At 36.0% G+C, this 19488-nt stretch overlaps 1 pseudogene; it reads right to left on the bottom strand.

Moving 5' to 3' along the window:
- Positions 1-17432: 17432 nt before the first annotated feature.
- Positions 17433-19166, bottom strand: LOC119529012 (annotated as a pseudogene).
- Between the last annotated feature and the right edge of the window lie 322 nt (positions 19167-19488).

The following is a 19488-nucleotide window of genomic DNA, read 5'->3' as shown; positions in this document are numbered from 1 at the left end:
GGAAAAGTCATATATTATCTCAATAGGTGCAGAAAATACATTTGAAAGCTGACAACATACTTATTAGTGATAGAATAAATGCATTCCTCTTACTTCGGGGATCTAAGCAAGGATGCCCACTCTCACTACTTCTAGTCTTAATCATTGTAATGAGGAAGAAAAAACATAGAAGCAAAAATATTGTAAAGGAGAATGAACTATGTCTTTATTTATAGACAACTTGATTATGCATGTAGAATATAAAAACACTGCCTAAAACTAATCAGTAAATTTATCAAGATTGCAGAATATGTGAATAATGCACAAAAATCAATTGCATTTCAATATGCCAGTACAAACAAATCAAAATGAAATCTTAAAATTACCATTTAGCCAAACAATAATAAAAAAAAAAACCAGAATATTTAGGGACTTATTTAAGAAAAGATGTATAAAACTTCAGCAAATTATGAGAGAAATGGCAAGATAACACATTTATAGACTGGGAGACTCAATATAGTAAGATATCGTATTATCCAATTTTATATAAAGATACAATGCAATCTCAATCAAATTCCAACAGGTTTTTAAATTTTTTTTCATAGAAATTGATAAGACACTTCTAAAATTTATATGGAAATACAAAGAACCTAGAATAGTGTCTCAGTTTGCCAGGGCTGCTATGACGAATACCACACAATGATTTGGCTTAAATAGCAGGAATTTACTGTCTCAAGGTTGTGGAGGCTAGAAGTCCAGCATCAGTATAGGCAAGGCTTGCTTTCTGCAGGAGTCTGTAGTTTTCTGACAAAACCTCCGTCATGTGGCACTGTCTCTTTCTTTGTGTCTGCTCCTCTGATTTCTGGTGACATGGGCTTCTATTTTACTGACTGATCTGAATTTTCTCTGCCTTATAAGGACTCCATGCATATGGATTAAGGCCCTGTCTTATTCTTTTGGCCTTGTCTAAATAGGATCTTTGAAGATCCTATTCAAAAATGGATTCACATCTGCAAGCAAAATCACCTGGGCATATTCAAATATTCAAAGATACTGTTTACAAATGGGTTCACACCCACAGGAGCAGGGTTAGGACTTGACCTTGTCTCGTAGCGGACATGACTGAATCTCCAACAAAAACAGTCTTGGAAAATTTATCTCAGTTTTAGCCATCCATTATTTTGATTTTTATTAAGTTACTTAAAAGTAGAAATATTGCTCTAAATCCTGGATATCATAGGAGAAATAAGTCATGGTCACTGCCCTCAAAGAGGCTACAGACCACTGAGGGAGATATTCAAATATAGACAGTTTATAATGTTAAAAAATTTTTAAAAGTTTAATAATAAAAATAAGATAAATGAAACAGAACTTTGGAAAGTTCAAGGAGGCATCACAGAATATTTGACATCTGTTCTGAGACCTAAAAGGTGAATTCTTTTCATTAAAATCATTACTAAGCTGTGAGCAATTTTATTAGGAATTTTAGAACTCAGATAAGATATTAGATCTAAGGGTAGAGATTTCTGGGCTGGAGAGGAAGAAGTGGTATGTTCCACCCAAGAAAGCCAAGACAAACCAAGAGAAGGAAAGAATTGTGAACAAATACTACACAGGAGTTTTAAAAATAACTACAGCAAGAAAAAGAATATAAAATAAGAGCTTGTGCTAAAGCATAGAAATAAAAGGAAGGATCCAATTTAGTAGATATTTCTGAGAAGAATGGCTAGACCTTGTGACAAAGCAGATTGGGATACATACAAAATAAAGGAAATCAAGCATGAATGTTATTTTAAAAGCCAACTAATTGCTGTTTAATTAGGTCACATATTTTAGTTTTATTGGCATAATCCAGATTAGGGTTTTGAAGTTGGAACACTGCCTTCCTCATCTCATAAACTGTTCCCTTTCTTTCCATTTGTTCCCTTTCTTTTCATTTCTATTTGCAAATCTCTAATTCTTATCTTTACTACCTCCAATATTCTCCTTCTGCTTCTTCCTGCACACTGCTGCTATTATGTCTTGGCTCTACTAAAAATAAAAAAAAAAAATATGATTTCCCTTTATTTGCTTCTTCATTGGCCTTTATTCAAAGCCTAAGATCGGACCCTAAGTCAGATATCCCGTCTAAATCCTATTAAGATTTACATGTATATTCTTTCCCAGGCAGAGATCCAATCCAGGGTTCTAAAAACTATCTTAGGATTTCCAGTCTTCATATTTGTGCTCAGTCCATTTAATATTCCAAGTGGTACTTTTCCCTAAGCTAATCAACTGCATAACCAAACTTAATGAATCTCTAGAGGTTCACCTTCCTTCTTATCCTATCTAAACCTCTCCTATCCACTCCCTGCTGGACATGAAATCTTACCACACTCAATTTCTCTACTAATCATTTATAGGGTTATTTAAATGGTATTATTGACTTATTCATTCAATCTTTACTAAATATATGCCCATGACACATTGTGTTACTTGTTGAACATAGCAAAAGAGAACAAAACAGAAACAGTGCCTGCCCTCAATGAGCTTATAGAAAGACAGAAATAAAGCAAAACCTAAAATAGTTTTCAAATACATCTTAGTATCTTCCCCTCCCTAACATTAACAACAAGAGCTAATATTGACTGAATGCTTGCTATCTTAGTTTTCCAGGGATGCTATGACAAATACCACACTCTGGTTGGCATACGCAAAAGGAATTTATTGTTTCCCGGTTTTGGTGGGTAGAAGTCCATCATCAACATGTTAGCAGGGCTTGCTTTCTCCCAGAGACTGTAGTGTTCTGGCAATCTTTCTCCTTGTGTCTGCTCCTCTGATATCCATTGACTTCTGGCTTCTAACTTCTGGATTTCAACAATGTGAGACAATAAATTCCTGATTTATTAAGACAACCAGTGTGTAGTGTTTGTCATAACATCCCTAGCAAACTAAGTTTTAAATACCAGATAATGGGGTGCTCTTAGAGATACCTAAAAATGTGGAAATGGCCTTGGAATTAAGTAATGAGTAAAAGCTGGAAGAACTTTGAGGTGCTTGACAGAAAAAGCTTAGATTTCTGTGAAGAAACCGGTACAGAAATTTTCTGTTGTTTTGGAGAATGTATATATAGTTATGAGAATGTTGCTGGAAATATAGATGTTGAAGGTACTTCTGGTGAGGCTTACAAAGGCATATAAAAATGATGAATGTGTTATTGGAAACTGGAGGAAAGATGATCCGTATTATAAATTAGTAGAGAACTTGGCTGAATGATGCCCTAGTGTTGGATTGAAAGTAGAACTTGTAAGTGATGAACTTGGACATTTAACTGAGGAGGTTTACAAGCAATGTGTGAAAGGCACAGCCTGGTTTCTTCTTTCTGCTTATAGTAACATGAGAGAGGAAAGGGATAAACTGAGCATTGAACTGTTAAGAACAAAGGCACCAGCAGTTGATGCTTTGGAAAGTTCTCAGCCTATCCAGATGGTATCCTCTGAGACTATGGCTCAAAACAACTTATATCATGGCCCTCCTGAGCTGCCAAGAAGCGAATTCCCAGAGAACAGGCCTTTGCTCAGGAAGGTGTGACTGAACACGAATCTAATCAACCATCTCAGAGTAAGTCAGTAATAGAAATACAATTACCCAGGAAGGGATGTGGAAAATTCTTTTGGCTCAGACCCCTTTGAGTTGCATGTAAAACTGACAAGGTTTCTGAGAATTTTTTTATGAGCAGAAATACTTCCAGCCTGGACTGAAAGGGACAAAGAAGGTACAAAATGAAGATTAAATGCCTTCAATGGCATTACCATGGAAGCAGAGATTTCCTGGGGCCAAGAGAGAGGGGCTTCTGCCCTGTCCTTTGGATAGGGTGGGTCTTCTGTCCCGGCATTTGGAAAGGGCAGGCCCCTCCCAATGTTTGGAGGGCAGGGGTCTTCTGCCTTGGCACTTGGAGGGAGTGGGCCTTCCACCTCAGCATTCAGGGAGAGTCTGGCTGCCCTTGTATTCAGAGAGAGTGGGGCCTATGCCCCAGCATTCAGGGAGAGCATGGTACTGCTCCATCTCTTGGTAAAGGTAAAGCCACTGTTCCCGCAGTTCCAAAGGACAAAACATTGAACGACAGATGACTCTCAGAACTTGGAATCTAATGGGGTTTGCCCTGGGGGATTTGGACTTGCTTGGGATCCATGACTCCTACTTTCCTTCCAATATCTCTCTTCTAGTACAGGAATGTCTTGTCTGTGGTATACCTCTCACACCATTGTATATTGGAGGTAGATAACTTGTTTTCTAGGTTTCAGAAGTCCACAGATGACTTAGTAAGAGAAGTAGAAGCCAGAATGAGAAACCTTGTGACAGAGGTACAGTTGCAAGCCAAGCTACCCTGAGGATTGTGTCAAGCCAGCAATAGAATGCTACAGACTCCAGTAGAAAGCATGATCTACCAAATCTTTATTTTTTCTTCTGGTCTCCAAAACTATGAAACAATAAATTCTCATTGTTGGAGACAGTCATGTGGTATCTGTCATAGCAGTCCTGGAAAACCAAGACATTTATTAATTGCTGGACATTGTAAAACACTGTAATAAATGCTTTACTCATATAAATCAACCTGTGAGGAAAGTATTATTATCAACTCTATTTTTCATATTAGGAAATGGAGGCCCAAAGATGATGAACAGTTTACCTGAGCTCACACACTCATTGATAACTCTGCCAGGATTAAGTCCAGAGGTATGGATTCCAAGATCATGAACTTAACTGCTAAACTATACTGCTTCCTAAACCATACTCATACAGGATGCTCGGTCAATGTTTGTGGCTTGTTTCTGAAACAAAGTAGTGCACTGCTAGCCAATAAAAATATAACACATACCATAAATGTGTCACATGTGTAATAAATTTTTTCTTGTAGCCACATTAAAAAAAACAAAACCAAAAAAAAAACAGGTGAAATTAATATTAATAATATATTTTATTTAACACAATATATCTAAAATATCATTTCAGCATGTAATTCATATACAAATTGTTAATATGGTATTTTGCATTTTATTTTTGGACTAGGTCTTCAAAATCTTGCATTTATTTTACACTCAGACCATTTCTCAATCAGACTAGCCACACTTCAAGTGCTTGGTAGCTACATATGATCACTTTACCATTCTGAACAGGGAAATATCCATATTATTGCTGACTAGCAAGCTTAAATGTTAAAGAAACATAATCCTATTGAACTGGAGCCCATAGAATGCAGTCTTGGACCACTGCTATGGTTGAAAAATTACAGTCCTATAAATCAAAGTAAATTTAAAATCATTCAAACTTTTTACAAGTATTTCATGAAAGTCGTGAAGGGGATCTAAATATGTGGACCAGAGTATAGCTTTTTAAAATTCTCTTTTCTCTCCAATCCATATCTTTTATATCCTGCAGCTCCTCCAACACCTTCCTTCAGACCTTCAATTACTAAATTATTTCTTATCTATCCTATTCCATGTGGATTTTCTCTTCTCTTCATTTCCCCAGCATTCTTTCAGCATTTGATCATTTAAAACAACTTAGCAACTTGGGCTAATTCTTCTACTTTTCCTACTTACTACCTTCTCCATCTGATATCAGATCAGATGGAGAATTCTCCTCAGAAAGCCAGGGAAATGTTAGACTATGAATAGTTACAAAAGCTGATTTTTTTCCCCTTTGGCTCATTGTTTTGGAGATTGGAAGGGCAGAAGGCTCTGATTATTCTCATAGCAGAAAATAACCCTTGTTTAGTTGTATCTTTTCTTTTTCTCCACTGAAATGCAGATGGAGTTAGAGTAGACTTGAGAGACACAATTTCCATCAGGAAAAGAACATTTATATTATCCTTCCTAATAGGTTTAAGGAATAAAGAACAATGCAGTCCATTCGAGTTACCAAGGAACTTCAGCCCAGACAATGGGCAAGTGTGAATTTGTGTCTTTGATACAAAATGCTTCAGTGTTTTCCACATTAGCTAATCTGTAGCAAGTAAGGAGACCAGAGTTTTGCAATTTGTAAAAGAATCAAATTACAATCCTTTGCTCTTCTTTCTCATAACCAAGATGTGGTCATTCATTTAGTATCACTTGTTGAATTTAGGGTTCAGACAAATTCTGGAGACAGATGATATTGATGTGGAAGGACGTGTATGATGTTTAGTTATCCACTTGCATGCCATGGTCTCTAATGGGTGACAGTTTTCTTTTTCCCTTACTCTTTCCCTTTCTCTTAACCCATTTCCCTGGCATAAATTGTCTATCTTTCAAAACTCAAGATTTAGAAAACATCTAGGTAAACTTTTCTGATCCTCCAACCCCAAGGCAGAATTAAGACCTCCTTATTTTGTGCTCTGGGCTATATACAGGGCAGCTGTTAGCACAGCACATATTTTTTTATGACTTCTTCAAGTTTTGTACATTTTTTTATTTCCTGTGCCAAGTACAGTACATGGCACATAGTAGGCACTTGATAAATGTTTGTTGAATGAATAAATGGCTCTGTTAATTCCCTGTTAAACCCTTATCTCAAACTGTCAGAGTTTGCCAAACCTTTGGAAGTCAATGCTACTTAGTAAAAATAGTTCATTATTCACTATTCCTCCTGGTTCTCAGTAAGGAGTAAGGATGTAGTTCAGACATAGCAGACAGTGATCCTAAATTTTAATCATAGAAAATGTTAAGAAGTTTGAAAGGCTGGCTTCTAGAAGTTTTTACCAAATAGAGAAAAATCATAACTTTTGGAAGGAAAAACAAAATCCTGTTTCCATTTTATGTAAAATAAGATGGTTAATGAAGGAGACAGGGAATAATATTCTTCATTTTGACATTTGAAGCATTTCAACATCCTCTAGAGCTAAAAATAGGCATCTTGATACCAGAATAATTAATCTGGTATACATTTTTTCTTATTTTCTCATCAGAGGGAATTTAATGTCTGAAAAAAGAAAATCTAAAGACTTAGATATGACAGAGTTTAGAAAAGACAATGAAAACATTATTTTTTATGACAACTTGTAAAAGAGAAAATTAGAATTTCAAAGAAACTTTCCTTATATACGTTTACATGATGTAATTATCCTGAGAAGATTCTGGAAGCATTGTTCTTTATAAGATTCTAATATGGTAAGATGAAAAACAAGTAAGTGTATTTCAAAGAGCTGTCCCCAGAGGCTACAGTAGGTGACCTAATAGCAAGGATCAGTTTCTTTCTCATGGCTCTCTCCCAGAAAAATAAATCAACTTGGTCTTGGAAGATAGTCAAGATAGTTATTAGCGTCAAAGCTGATTTCAACTTTTTCTACTTCATAAATGTTTCCAGAAGAATGCATAGGCAAATATATAACTGTGTTGCCTTAGTCAAAAGCTCCAAGGCAGTTTTTGTAAGAACCCAGTGAAGCATATGATAAAACTCTTCATTTGCAAGTATAACAGTCATTTCCTCACTGCTGGTAACAACCTGCATCCCCTGATAAGGTTCTTGTATCAAGTAATCTTCCCTATTTGTAATTTTTGTGACTCCAAAAAATGGATTGCTGACATTCTGCCCTTGATCTATCAGGGAAGAACAAATTGACAATATTGCTGCCTATTCTTTAGAGCAATTACTCAATTTGTAAGGTGGCTAAACCCATTAACGAAAAGGGGCCCTATTTCACAGCAGATTTTTAAGTGGGACTTCTTTGTTAAATTTGTTTCATCTGTGCAATTTCTGGATATATAGGGGCAGGTATATAGCAGTGGGAAGATGGGATTGATACAAAAGGAGATGACATCTTACCAGAAACAGCAGGTTATCATAGCGCAGTATAGCAAGAAAGAGACTTTCTCATTTGATGTGCTGGTTGTAGCAAATGCTGGTTTCTACAAAACTGCAGTAATCTTGGATGGAATGGATAAGGCATTCAGGAAAAGCTAGATTTGGGTCTTAGGGAATCATAAAAAGTACAATTGTTACCCAGACGCCATTTTACCCTTTGCTATTTGAGTAACAGTGCTCTGAACCCCCATTCCATAGAGTGTGGAAACTATTTTCTGATCCCAAAGATTTCTTTGAATTGTTTTCATGGTTATCTCTGCTGAATTTCTCCTCCCATTGAAGTAGCTCGATTTGGGGGATAATTTTCCATAATATTCCACTTGTCCTACCAAATTGTGTCAACCTCAAAATAGAGCAAAACCCTGTATCTTAGTTTCCATAAAATGTAACTTACACAACTTTTGCATGTGTAAGAGACTTTTCTGAAGGTGGAGATGGAGGACTGTGAGAATCGCTAATGAGAATTCATTGACACTGCTCTTCCTAAAATGTTTCTGCTAGCCCACCTCAAAGTTGCTTAGCTCTCCTCTCCATTTTCTTCTTTCTTTTCTATTTCTGGCTTTTTTTTATATCACTCACAGATTCTCTGTGCATACAGTTTTAGCAAAGTATGTTCATGGGGGCCAACGAGGGAAAGGCTGGGCACTGGCATTTGAGTCTGGGGACGGAGGGAGACGTGGATAAAATTTTGTTGTAGTCTGAGAATGTAGGCTTGTGAGAGGCCAGGAACTGAAGTAGCTATTTGATTTGCATGCATTTAGAACAAAATCTCTAAATTTTAAGTTATTTATACCTTTTGAGCTTCTTCTTTCCTTTCCAATTAAATTTGCCATTTCACCAGATTTATGTCTGGGAGAATTTAAAAACATAAATAAAATTAAAAAAGAACGTTGGTGAAGTTGCAGCTATTAAAGTGAAAACTGTGAGATTCTGAGTGAATTTTATTTTTTACCTCATAAATGATGTGGAAATGGCAAAGATAGAGTCTATCACAAACTCCATTGGAGAAGAAAGGTTGAAAATTACAATTATTAATGTGCATATCAGTAAAATTTGAAAGTGGAGCTTAGGGTGAACAAATATCTCTGTTTGCCTGGGATGATTGCAGTTTTATCACTGAAAATGCTGTGCTCCTGGAAATCCTTCAATCCTAGGAAAACCAGGATGGTTGGTCACTGTAGCTGTGATGCTGCCCCCTGTCCTTTATGCACTTGATATAGTCTCACTCATCTTTTCCTACCTGGAAGATGGAAAGATTTTATTTTCCGTCTTCACTTATGAGAACATATCTGTTGGAAATTAGATTAAATTTTGCCATGAAGGTGAATCATCTAAGAGTGAGAGCCATTAGAAACTATAATATACCACACAAACAAATAATAGAACCAATTCTTCTCCATCTAGGGTAAGAGTAATAGTGTTAACAGTATTTACCATGAAAGAAAGGGATAGCATAGATGGACTCAATTTTCCTCTTAATAATTTGCTGTTTTCACTGTGGGCAGTGACACTCTGGGTGTGGTTTGGGTAAACCCTGCAGTTGTAGAGTTCATATATTTTTGGAAGTCAAATGAGATATCAATAACCGAAAATAAACCAAGTCTGGTGCAGAGATTAAAAGGGAGGGTCTTGAGAGTTTTTAACTGAAAAAAAGAAGATTGATGTTTTAGCTTCTCACAGGTTCTTACTTTTAGGAAAGAGTAAAAACCCCACCCAGATCTCCTTCACTGGCAGCTCCAGTCATCCCCAACTCACACCTGTTGCTTCTGCTGGAGAACTGGTTTTGGCCAAACAGGCCCTCCTTTCCCAGAAGTTTATACCACATACCCCACCTTGGCAAGCATGGAGTTCAGATGGCCAAACCAACTTACCTCAAGCTCTGGTAGGTGGGGGGTATATTAATTCTTTGCTTATTTGTGGTGCAGAGCTTCCTACAGAGTCAGCCTGACATTAAGGCCCATTGTCTCTGGTTCTTCTTGGGAGCCCAAACCAAACCCCAACAATGGAGTAGTAAAATAAAAAAAAAAACCACATAAACAATAATGGGCTTTTGGAACAAGGAAAAGAGGAGCTCCTTAAAGTGTAATGCTTACCTAAAAGATAGGGAATGTTGGTTAGCAATGAGGAGGTAGGTAAGCAAGTTTGAAGAACAAATAAGCTGGTTGGATTTAGATGGGGAAGATGGGGAAGCTTTGTATGGAAGTGAAAAAGATGCTCTTGTTTGGGGAGGGGGGTCTTAGCAACTGAACCCTCTGAAAATTTGCATTTCAAAGGTCCTGACACTTAGGAAGATGGAGTCGTGGAAGAGGCAGCCTGGGACTAGAGAATACTGGATAAATACTGGGGAAGACTCACAGAGAAGTGAATAAGGGTAAAAGTAAAGTAGAAGTATTAGTTAGCTATAACTTTTGGGATTTGTTTCTATACCAAGTTTTCTTCCATTGAGCAGTGGTTCTCAAATGTCAGTGTGAAGCTGAATCCCTGGAGGGCTTGGAAAAACACATACTGCTGGACTTCACTCCAGAAGAGCTGTGGTTGGGCCTGAGAAATTGCAGCTGCAACCAGTTCCGTGGAGACGCTCATGCTGCTACCATGGTGACCACCCAAAGGAACCACTACCATGAAGCAATCCATTAGCTAATGGCAGCTGTTTGGAGCAGGATAGGGAGGAGACCTAATAATCTTACTTCACAAAACTCGGTCTGATATCTTTATGTGTTACCTTGTGTATATACCTTTATATAACCTCTATAGTCAGCAAAATTAGTAGTCAGACATAAAAGAGTATACATATGAAAATATATATATACACATATACATCATATGTGATTATATATATATTCATATATATATATACACACACACACACACACTTATTTCATATATACATATACTTCACAGTATAGCCCATTGCAGGGGTCCTTAAGATTTTATGGCCAAGAGAAAGACGGTAAATATTTTAGGCTTTTGTGGCCATATATGATCTCTGTTATCGTTAGCTCCTCTTCTCTCTCCTCCTCCTCCTTCTTCTTCCCTCCTCCTTCTCCTCCTTCTCCTTCTTCTCCTTTTCCTTCTCCTTCTTCCTCTCAACAGTTTAAAAACATAATAACCACTAGTAGTTCTAAAACCATACAAATTTGGTAAGAATTGACCTGTGGGCTGTACTTCGTCCAGGCTGCCTCGGTGTGAATCCCAGTTCACAAGTCTCTAACTCCATTACTTTGAAGCAATTGCAACTTCTTTTGCCTCAGTTTTTTGTTTTTAAAATGGAAGTAATAATAATTCCAACTTCGTAATTATGAGAATTAAGTGAGTTAATAAAAGGAAGCTTCATAAGATAATAGTTATTTTTAACCTCAAAATTTGACAAGAAATGTTAATAAGGTAAGCAGCATTCAAAGACTAACAAGTTTCAGAAGTCAAGGATGACCTTTCCTGGGTGACTAATACCTATGAAACTAATAAAATAAAATGAAGTTTCTCCTATTATAAAAGCATAAATAATAATAATAATAATAATAAAGCTATCCCCAGAGTTTGGAGATTTCAAAGAAACAGGAACCCTAGTACATTGTCATCGACTTATTATTTCTTGTGTGATCAACCCATGCATGTTATGTTCTTTGTTGAATCTCCAGTTGCCTGAACAGTGCCTAGAAAATACTGGCATTTTATAAATACTTTGTGAGTGAACACATGAGAGATTTCTAATGGGAATTGTAGCTGGTATTAGCTTTCTGGAAATTAATTTGACAATATGCATCAAAATGCTATTTCCTCACCCTCTAGTTCCACATATTTAGGAAATTACCTTGAAGTGTAGTTAAAACATTAGAAAAAGATTTACATAGAAAGATGCATATCTATACATTTTAATATAAAATATCAAAAAGTGGAAATAACCCAAAGGTCCAAAGATACAGGGATGGTAAAAGAAATTAGGGTACTTCCTTCCATAAGATGGAATATTATTTAACTGTTAAAAACCATGGTTTGTGGGAAATATTGGTGGAAATATGAACTAGCACAATTATTTTGGATAGAAATCTGTCAGTATGTAATTAAATTAAATATTCACATAGCCTGGTACATAGCGATTTCACTGCTATGAACACCATAGATAAATAAGGGACACGTGTGAGAATAGAGTGAAAGCAACAAAGAAGTCTATCCCTAGAGAAATGCAGTATGTATACTCCTGAAATAAACAACACATTTTGCAAATTCATGCACTAACAATAACAGGGCTTATAGGAGAAATAGGAGGAGAATAGTCTACTCTAAAGCTTTGCAATTTTATAACAAGTGCTGTAACATAAAAGTAATAATCCTACTAAAAATACTGGCACTACTTAAAAAACTCTTTAAATTTCTAATTAATAAATTTTTAAAAACACTAAATATAGATTCTTTTTTTAAATTCAGTTTTATTGAGATATATTCACATACCATACAATCATCCATGGTATACAATCAACTGTTCACAGTACGACCATATAGCTATGCATTCATCACAACAATCTATTTCTGAACATTTTCCTTACATCAGAAAGAATCAGAATCAGAATAAAAAATAAAAGTAAAAAAGAACACCCAAACCATCCCCTTCATCCACCCTATTTGTCATTCAGTTTTTATCCCCATTTTTCTACTCATCCATCCGTACACTAGATAAAGGGAGTGTGATCCACAAAGTTTTCACAATCACACTGTCACCCCTTGTAATCTACATTATTATATAATCGTCTTCAGGAGTCCAGACTACTGAGTTGGAGTTTGGTAGTTTCAGGTATTTACTTCTAGCTATTCCAATACATTAAAACCTAAGAGGTGTTATCTATATAGTGCATAAGAATGTCCACCAGAGTGACCTCTCAACTCCATTTGAAATCTCTCAGCCACTGAAACTATTTCATCTCATTTAAATATAGATTCTTACCTTGCAATAAGAAGAGTACTGCTTGATAGAAGGAGGTATGAAGAAGGAGAGAGGCCAAATTAGAGACAAGAACAGAGAGACACCTTTACAAGTTAAAAAATGAAGAAACAATTTTGGGCTTTTAACAAAATGTAGAGATGCCAGAGAAAGATTTTCTGACCCTTTGTCTATGCTTACTTTTTTTGTACAATGGTTAGGCAGAATCACACAAAAGTCACTTTCAAGGCAGTCTGTGGCCAAAACAGGTAAAAAGGAAACAGAAGGTGAATGAGTATTATGAATTCTTTTGTGGCTTGCTGCATTCAACTGTATTGGTATATCTGTGCTTGTATATATTGTTATTCCCTGATGCAATAAATTGACAGATAGGCATCTACAATGCAACATTATATTTTTTATAAGTATGCAAACATTTCCAAGGACATATAACAAATGCATAATCATATTGTATATGTAGGGAAAGGGGATATCACCAGGAATTGAGAATGAAGGTTAACAACAAAAAAACAAGAAGGAATTTTGTATTGACCAGTAATGATAGAATGCCATGAATGGAGGTATATGACTAAAATCCTATACCTACAGTAAAAAAATGAACCACAAACATGCAAAAATCTTTAAATCAAAGATAAAACAAAGATTCTGTGGATCTAAGTTCACTGACATGGAACTATAAGCAAAAAAGTAAAAAAATAAGTTACAAAAGCTCATCTATAATTATTTGCGTGTAGTTGGGATCTCTGGAAGCATGTTTTAGAAATGTTAATTGTGGTTATCTTTCAGTGTGATGTATCAGAAGGCTTTTTTAATACATATTTTGTATTTAAAATATTTTAGAAGGAATATGTAATACCTTTATAATCAAACAGCAAAAATGCTATTTTCACATTTTAAAAGTTAAGAAAGCTTTCAAGAATCATCTGAAGATATTGTGACTCAGCTGTTTATGCTTGTATAAAATATTTTCAAACACAATAAGACCTAATGTGGGGAAAAATTGTCTTCATTGCACAACTAATTGTTGAGTTCTTAAATAACCTAATTAAACTGGAAGAGTGTTTCTTTTGGAAAATAGTGGCATTAATATGTTTTGATCCATGAGAAAATGTTACCTGGAATTTTTCTATATTCATAGTAACATTTATGGGGAAAATTTTTTGGAAACTTTCACAATATGATTTATGATCTATCAAAGAGACAGAGACTGTTTCTTTTATTAAAAATTGCTTATGTCTTTTGACATTTGGGGAAATTGGCATAAGGGTGGTAAATCAGTGAGTGGGCCACTGCTCACGTTAGTTTGTGAACATGTAGGGATGTAATATGTTCTTAATTGAAAGAAAGCAAGTCATAAGAATAGGATCTTGCTATTAAAAAAATGCAACGTGAACCCAGCAGAGAGATGGATGGAAGAATTGTAAAGGCCTCAAGTTTTCAACTACCCGCTTGGGTAATTCAAGCCAACCGGGAAAAATTGGAGCAATAGCACCAATTGCTCCTGAAACTTTAAAATCCTAGTTGTGGAACAAAAATAGTGACTTCTGTCCTCCTGAGACTCCTTAATGAGCACATTTTTTAAGGACAGCTGACTGCAAGGTGCTCTAATGGTGAAATAAGGAGATTTTATGTGGTCAGGAGATAACATGATTGCCCTGAGAGTAGCAGTGCTAAGGCAACATAGTAGACTGGCAGGTACACTGGCTTTGGGGTTAAAAGAACAGGGATCCTGGCTCTATACCTTACTAGCTGTGTGCCTTTGATTTCTAATCTCTCAAAGAACTGTTGCATCCCTTTGTTGAGCTATGCTTGTCTACATTATCAGTTGTTAGAGCAAATGAGATAAATTATATAAAGGCACATAGTAAACTCTAAATAAGACTATTAAAATGTAATTCATTATTCCTTAATGACCAAAATTAACTTGGCAACATGTAGGGTGATACAGTGGATTTGACTCAGTCCAGAGATCTATTCTAGCCGAGGGCCTGTCACTAATTAATGGTATGAGTGTAGGCAAGTCGTTGACTTCCATGAAACTCAGTTTCACAAATGGTAATTATCATGACAACAAACTACTTCACAGGGTCATGAGATTATATATGTATGAATGTATACATACACACATATGTTTACACACATACATAAACACCATATATATGTGTGTGTATATATGTGTAGGTGTGTGTATATATATTATATATATATATAAGTGCTGAACCTGATCACTGTTCCAAAATTCTACAATTCTGCATAAAAGCCTCTCATTAAAAATAAAAATTGCCTCACTCTTCTAAATGCATTTAGAATTCTAAATGCATTTGACATTTAATCTTGTCAAACCTTTGAAATAGGAACAATTATTATCCAAGTTTTATAAATGAGAACAAAGAAACACAGATAGGTTAAGTAATTTCTCTAAAGTAACAGAGCTAAAAATTGGTAGAAAGAACCAGGTTTCAAATTTAAGCAATGTAATTCCAGAGCCTATTTCCTTCACCCCTCTACTGTGCTGCATCCCTTATGCCACAGAATCTTTACCCCTAGGTGACATAGATAAACATCCTAGAATTAACTGAAATGTAAACACATACTTATACTTATTTATTGCAATGTGAGAGATTAATTTTCACCTAAAAACAATGACTGATGACAGAAAGACCAGGAGCATTTCTGATGTAAAAGGGAGAAAGAGACATCTAAAATTACAGTGAAAATTGTGAAAATGATGACAGCAAATAGGATCAGAATGAGGGAATGGAGGGGACATAAGAGAAGAAAAGTTACTTCAGTCTTCTGCAGTGATGTGGAGGGACTACAAGTGGAAAGGATATTATTAGTTTAGCTTGCTTTTGTTTTATTTTCCAAATGACGTATTTAAAAAGGGGTGTGTGTATGGGGGGTGGGGTGGGCGTGGTTGGGAAGAGAAGAATTAAACGAGATTAGCTTGCAGTTTTTCTAGTGAGAAATAATCACATTCTGGAAGAAAACAAAAGTACAGCTAAAAAGCTAGGATGAAAAGGGGGCAGGATTTCCAGATGAACAGAATAAGGATTGCAAGATTGTTTCCTGGAGATAGTGCTGAGGACATAGAACAGGGAGGGGGAATTGAAACAGATCCTAGTGATCTTGCTGAAATGAAGAGACAGGGATTGGAATTTGGGGAAACCAAGGTGGTTAGAATTTGTGGGACAGAGCATCAGAGAGGTGGAAGCTGTTCATAGAAAGAGCCCCCAGCTGGGCAGAGAGGTTGTATTTGAATCTTTATACTTATCTGCATACATGTGGGGTGAAACTCTCCAATGCCTGGGGAAAAACACCAGAAAGCAGTAAGTAGGATAATTTTCAGTATGTACACTGGGCTGGGAATAGTTTGTGTTCCCACCAGCAAGAGCAAAGAGATATATTCCTCAAAAGGTGTGCATTTTAGTAGTAAGGCTAAATTATGGCCTCCAAAGGAGGCTGTTCTGGGTTCATCAGAACAAAGCTTGAAGGTAGACTCAAAAAACTTTGATTCTCAGGCAATTTAATGCTTGCTAGAAAAATATCCAGTACTCTTGGAAAGAGAGAACCCCCAAATTCCAGTACTAAACCATGTACAATTCTCAATGTCTGGCATCCAAATAAAAATTACCAGACATACAAAGAAGCATGAAAATATGACCCATAACCAGAAGGAAAAAAAAATCAATCAATGGGATAGAAACAGAAATGGAAGAATTGGCAGAATTAGCAGACAAGGATGTTAAGAGAACTGGCATGTGTTATATAAATACACCCAAGGAAATAAATGAGCATAGAATTATAAGACATAAAAATCCAAAAGAATTTTTCAGGCTAAAAATACAGTATTGGAAATAAAAAATGCACTGTGTGGTATCAAAAGCATTTAGAAATTACAGGAAAAAAAAAATCAGTGAACTTGAAGACATTCCAATAGAAACTGTCCAGAAAAGAAGCAGAGCTTCAGTGATTTATAATAAGTGAAAGAAGTTAGGCACAAAAGATTATGTCCTAGGTGATTCCATTTTATGAAATTCTAAACAAAGCAAATTTATAGTGATAGAAATAAAAACAGTGATGGCCCAAATCAGATGGGCAGAGAGTATTGACAGCAAAAGTGTCCCAGGGAACTTTCTGGGATAATGAAAATATTCTTAATATTATGGTGGATCTCATCAAACTTTCCACTTAAAATAGGTTGATTTTTATGTTAAACATCAATAAAATTTATTTAAATTAGATAAAAATGTTTAGGAGACTTCCAAGTTGTGTAGGGAGCCAGGGATAATTCTTATCTTATGGAAATGGTGAATGTTTTAGGAGAAAATCTTGGATTTTTTAAAATATAATCTTGTTACTTCCTGAACTTGAGAAAGACAACTTCAGTAACTTAAAAATAACCCTAAAACACTAAAAATTTAAAATTTGTTAGTTTATTTACTTTTTAATTTTTAAAATACAGGCATACCTCAGAGATATTGCTGGTTCCATCTCAGACAACTGCAATAAAGCAAGTATCACAATAAATTGTGTCACAGAATTTTTGGTTTCCCGTTACATACAAAAGTTTTGTTTATACTATATTGTAGTCTACGTATGCAATGGCATTGTTGAAACAAAATAATGCACATACCTTATTTTAAACATACTTTATTGCTAAAAAATGTTAACCATCAACTGAGGCTTCAATGAGTCATAATCTTTTTGCTGGTGGAGGGCCTTGCATCAATGATGATGACTGCTAACTGATCAGGGTGGTGGTTGCTGAAGGTTGGAGGAACTGTGGCAATTTTTTTAAAATAAGACAACAGTGGAGTTTGCTGCATCAGTTGACTCTTCCTGTCATGAAAGATTTCCCTGTAGCATGTGATGCTGCTTGATGGCATTTTACACACAATAGAACTTCTTTCAAAATTGGAGTCCATACTCTCAAACCTTGCTGCTGCTTTGTTAGCTAGGTTGACGTAATATTCTCTATCCTTTGTTGTCATTTCAACAATATTCACAGCATCTGCACCAGGAGTAGTTTCCATCTCAAGAAACCACTTTCTTTGTTCATCCATAAGAAGCAACTCCTCATCCATTCAAGTTTTATCATAAGATTGTAGCAAATCAGTCACATATTCAGACTCAACTTCTAATTCTGGTTCACTTACTATTTCCACATCCTCAGTTACTTCCTCCACTGAAGTCTTGAAGCCTTCTAAGTCATCCGGGAAGATTGCAATCAAATTTTTCCAAACTCCTGTTAATGGCGATATTTTGACCTCCTCCCATGAATCATGAATGTTCTTAATGACATCTAGAATGGTGAATTCTTTTCAGAAGGTTTTTGATTGACTTTGCCAAGATCTATCAAAGGAATCATCAACTGTGGCAGCTATGGCTTTATGAAATATGTTTCTTAAATAAGACTTGAAAGTCTAAATGACTCCTTGATCCATGTACTGCAGAATGGATGTGTGTTAGCAAGCATGAAAACAACATTCATCTCACTGTACATCTCCATCAGAGCCCTTGGGTGACCTGGTGCATTGTCAATCAACAGTAATCCTTCAAAAGGAATCTTTTTTCTGAGCAATATGTCTCAACAGTGAGCTTAAAATATTCAGGAAACCATGTTGTAAATAGACATGTTGTCATCCTGGCTTTGTTGTTCCATTTATGGAGAACAGGTAGAGTAGATTTAGCATAATTTTTAAGAGTCCTAGGATTTTCAGAATGGTAAATGGGCATTGGCTTCAAGTTAAAGTCACCAACTGCATTAGCCCCTAACAAGAGAGTCAGCCTGTGCTTTGAAGCTTTGAAGCCAGTCATTGACTTCTTTCAACTGTAAAAGTTCTAGGTGACATCTTTTTCCAATGGAAGGCAGTTTCTCCTACACTGAAAATCTGTTGTTTGATGTAGCCACCTCCATCAATTTTCTCAGCTCAATCTTCTGGATAACTTGGTGCAGCTTCTACATAAGCACTAGCTGCTTCATTTTTTTTGTTATGGAGACAGCTTCTGTTCTTAAACTCAAGAATCAATTTTGCTAGCTTCAAACTTTTCTTTTTCAGCTTCCTCACCTCTTTCAACCTTCATAAAATTGAAGAGAATTAGGGCCTTGCTCTTGGTTGGGCTTTGGCTTAGGGAATATTGTGGCTTCTTTGATCTTCTATCCAGACCACTAAAACTTTCTCCATATCAGCAATATAGCTGTTTCCTTTTCTTATCCATTGTGTGTTCACTGGAGTAGAACTTTTGATTTCCTCAAGAGCTTTATCTTTGCATTCATAACTTGGCTAACTGTTTGGTGCTAGACACCTATCTTTCAGCCTGTCTCAGCTTTTGACATGCCTTCCTCACTAAGCTTAACCATTTCTGGCTTTTGATTTAAAATGAGAGCTTTGTGACTCTTCCTTTCACTTGAACACTTAGAGGCCATTGCAGGGTTATCAGTGGGCCTGATTTCAGTATCACTCTGTCTCAGGGAATAAGGAGGCCTGAGAAGAGGGAAATGGACAAGGAACAGCTGGTCAGTGGAGCAGTCAGAACACACACAACTTTTAACAATTAAGTTCACCACTTTATATGGGCCTGGTTGACAGCATGTCAAAACAATTACAATACTAACATTAAAGATCACTGATAACAGATCACCATAACAGGTATAACAATAATGAAAAAGTCAGGAATATTGCAAGAATTACTAAACTGTGACACAGAGAAATGAAGTGAGCACATGCTGTTGGAAAAATGGTGCTGAT

Source organism: Choloepus didactylus, chromosome 3, assembly GCF_015220235.1.
Source record: "Choloepus didactylus isolate mChoDid1 chromosome 3, mChoDid1.pri, whole genome shotgun sequence".
Taxonomy (NCBI): Eukaryota; Metazoa; Chordata; class Mammalia; order Pilosa; family Megalonychidae; genus Choloepus; species Choloepus didactylus.
Note: the sequence above shows the minus strand (reverse complement) of the source record. Positions and strands in the feature narration are given on the sequence as shown.